Raw genomic sequence first — 4,261 nt, forward strand, 5'->3', positions numbered from 1 at the left:
CAGTTTACACTTTACAATTCTGAGTATCCCTCACATAAAAGAACATCTTATGAAGATATTAGTATAGGTTCTCGCACAGTGTAGATGCTCAATAAATATTCTTTGAATGAAGAAACAATTTAAATTTTTTCTCCTCCACCAAAAAACACCCTCTCCAATAGTTACATTAATGGGTTGCCTTTGAAATCAGGGCTGACAATTGCATGGATGTCCTCATAAGCACTTTTCCATTTTCTATATTTGGAAGTTCAAGGTCAAACACCAAGCAACTGAATCCTGTCTGACTGAAAGCAGACTTACTGGTTGGACTCAGTGTCTTGGCTCTGATAAGATGAAATATTAATCAGACCATTGATTGTGTTTTGAAACTGTCTCTTTTTATATCTAGAAGCTATTCAAGTACACTTAAGATACCACGGCTTTCAGATTTTACTCTGAAGGCCCTACCAATCGAATGTTGGAAGAGCTTTGGTTTAAGTCAAATGACAATTTCTTTCATATTTGGAAAGACAAATGATAATATATTAGGGCTGGAAAATAGCGAGGGAGCATGGGATGCTGACCCCATCCACTGACCCTAACCTGGAGACACTCCAGAAGAGGTAGGAGGCTGAGTCTGGAGGACCGCAGAGCCAAGCTCAGCAACTAACATGGTACAGTGTGGTCTGGAATGGAAGGCAGCCAGAGCCACTGGATTCCTTCTCTCCTGTTGTTCCCTTTTCCCTCCATTGTATCGGCCTGGGGAGATCCCCTTGTACAGGAACACTAGCCCAGAGCCTAGGGAAAGTGGGGCTGGAGAAGTAGCATGAGGGTAACATCAGCACCTGCTGGAATAGGAAACAAGCCAGAGGCTGGCGGGAGTCTGAGCATCTTCTCCCTGCCACCCACCTACAACCACCTTAACTGGGACAGAAGTCCTGGGTAGTTCCTTGGGGGGTGGATGGTGCAGAAAGTAGGGAAAATAGAAAGTAGTGGAACAAGTATGTGATGAGGGTCTGTTCAACCGTAGAGGCAGCCCCACTCCCCAAACCGAAAGGAGCCTCAAAAGCACAAGCAGGGTTTTCTCCCATCTCCCGCTAAAGGCAAACACTGGAGCCAATGCAGTTGAGAGTCCCAACGGAATAAAAGATGGGTTCACAGAGAAAAACAACAGAACCACTGCTCCAGAGGAAGCAAAAGTAGTAGGAGAGACCGAATAAGAATTTTAAACGAGCACAATTAATAGCCTCCAACATAAGTGGGAGGACTTTGGATACCTGCAAGAGGCACAAGTGACTATGAAGATAAAACTATTAGAAATATTGTATGCAGAAAGGTATAATTTCCAAGGAAAAGATTCGCTGGTAGATTAAATATCAGAACGGATACAAATGCAGAAAGATATAGTGAGCTGGAATATCAAGTCAGAGAACTCCCAAAGAAAGCATCAGGAAAGGAAGGAATGTGAGAAAAGCTAAGCAGTGTGGAAAACAGAAGTAAAGCTGTCACTCTCTGCACCATAGGAGTCCTCCAAGGAAAGAAGAAAAGTAAACAGGGAGAAAAATACTTGAAGAAATAATTTTCAGAATTAGAGAAAGGTTGAAGGCTTCAGATGAAAAGGTCTCATCCAGTGTTAAACAAGATCAAAAAGGGTGAGGAAAAACAAAACTAGATACTACAGTGAAATGTAAGAATATCAATGCTAAAGAGTAAATTCTAAAGGCTGACAGAGGGAAAAAACAGGTCACCTTAAAAAGCGCAAGAATCAGATTGCTATGCGGATTCTTGCTAGCAGTGGAAAAACATCTTCAAAATAGTGAAGGTAAGGAACTTGGAACCTAAACAGTTATATTCAGCCAATCTTTTACTTAAACGTGAGTGCAAAATGAAGATGTTTTCAATCATACTGAGTCTAAGGGAATTTATGCCACAGTTTTATGCCCCTTTGAAAGAATTCTTGGGGGATATACTTCAAGAAGGGAAATTAATCCAGAAAGAAGCAACAAGGCACGAGGAAATAAAAAGAAGTAAAGTATTGATACATGATACAACATAATGCGATCTTGAAAATGCTATGGTAAGTGTAAGGAACTAGTCACAAAAGGCCACATAATATATGACTCCATTTATATGAAATGTCCAGAACAGGCAAATTCATAGAGACAAACAGTAGATTAGTGATTGTTGGGGGCCAAGGGGAGTAGGTGGGTAGTAACTGCTAATAGGTGTGGGGTTTCTTTTGTGGGGTGGCGAACATGTTCTGGAATTAGATAGTGGTGATGGCTTCACAGCTTTGTGAGTATACTCAAAACCACTGAACTGTATGCTTTAAAAAAAAATTTAAATAAACAGAGAAAATAAATATTAGGGACGTCAATTTAAAAACAGAAATAAGCTGGGTGCAGTGATTCACACCTATAATCCCAGCAACTTGGGAGGCTGAGACAGGAGGATCACTTGAGCCCAGGAGTTGGAGGCTACAATGCACTATGATCATGCCACTGCACTCCAGTTTGGTCGACAGAGCAAGATTCTGTCTCTTAAAACAAAACCAAAAACCAAAAACAGATGAAATTACTGCAAATTTGATTTTGCCACAGTACTAAAAAACAAAACAAAACAAAATAAAACATGAGAAATGATTCTCCCTTCCACCTCCCTACACACCACAAATATCTATAGCAGACCAGTCTTAGACCTCCAGGGAATAGCAACCGCCAGGAAGGAGGGTAAAGGAAGACGAGACCAAAAATATACCGTCTCAGTCTGTTTTCTGTTGTTTCTAACAGAATACCTGAAACTGGGTGATTTATAAAGAAAAGGAATTGATTTCCTATCATTCTGGAGGCTGAGAAGTCCAAGGCAGCATGTCTGGCGAGACCCTTGTTGTTAGTGGGAACTCTTTATAGAGTCTTGAGGCAGTGCCATCATGTGGCAAGGGGGCCCAGTGAGCTACCTGTTAGCTCAGGTCTCTCTTCCTCTTAAGAAGCCACCAGTTCCACACAGTGATAACCCATTAATCCATTAACCCATTAATCCATTAACCCATTAATCCATTAACCCATTAATCCTTCATGGAGCCAGAGACCTCATGATCCACACACCTCTTAACAGCCCTACCTCTCAATACTGTCACATTAAGGAAAACTCATGTCAACATGAGTTTTGGAGGAGATAGGCTAACAGTGGTACCTATTAAGAGTTTCTTCCTATTCAGGGGAAAGATATACATTTTTATACACTTTAGGCATTGATAGGGAAAAAGAAATGTAAGTGGAAATCTAAATAAAGCGAGGGATAACCTCCAGAGAAATAGCAATATCTGGTGTAGGTGTACCCAAGCATTTTTCACATGTTATAATAAATATTCATTTTTTTATAAATTATTTTCCTTTTATTTATGCCCTTTTAGTCTTTTAATAAATTCATATACTACATATACATGAAATATATAGCATATAAACAAAATATATTTTATATCAATACACAAATTTAAAATATTTTATTTTTATTTGCTATATATTTACATGTAATATATTGATAAGTACACTTTATATTTAAAGTGCATTATATTTGGAGATATATTTTCCATAAATTTTATATCAAGGTAGTAAACGGAGCATTGCAAACTTTTTCGAGTTTTTTTTTTTAGAGATGAGGTCTCTCTATGTTGCCCAGGCTGGCCTTGAACCCTTGGGTTCAAACAGTCCTCCTGTCTCAGCCCCATGAGTAGCTGGGATTACAGGAACCCACGGCCAGCCTGGCTCAAACTATCATCTCTGTGTTTAATGGGGCTGATAAGCAACTAAGCCTTCCTTGGATGTGGTCTTGCTGACTGGGATCTTTCTCACTTTTCTCTGTTTTTCGTTTGTTTGATTCCCACCACTAGAAAGCAAGCTCCGTGGACAGCATGCTCATTGGCTGCCTGTGATCTGCCTTATCTGGAATGCCTCGCATCTGCCCCACCCGCCACCCTCGTGGGCACCTTCCGTCCCACCCCCTACACTCCTGGCCAGTGGCCCCACCTGCCACCCTCATGGGTACCTTCCGTCCCACCCCCCACACTCCTGGCCAGTGGCCCCACCTGCCACCCTCGTGGGTACCTTCTGTCCCACCCCCTACACTCCTGGCCAATGCAGCTATGGGGCTGGAAACTTCTCCCAAAGAGCCAGGCCAGTTCAGCTTGGAAACCCCACAAAATCAGAATGAGGGGATTGAAAGTGTTTTTGTTCGAAGAGCTCTGGCGTGTAGGCCACAGTCCTTCCATGAAACGCAGCAAAGC

Source organism: Macaca nemestrina, chromosome 1 (genome assembly GCF_043159975.1).
Source record: "Macaca nemestrina isolate mMacNem1 chromosome 1, mMacNem.hap1, whole genome shotgun sequence".
NCBI classification, from domain to species: Eukaryota; Metazoa; Chordata; class Mammalia; order Primates; family Cercopithecidae; genus Macaca; species Macaca nemestrina.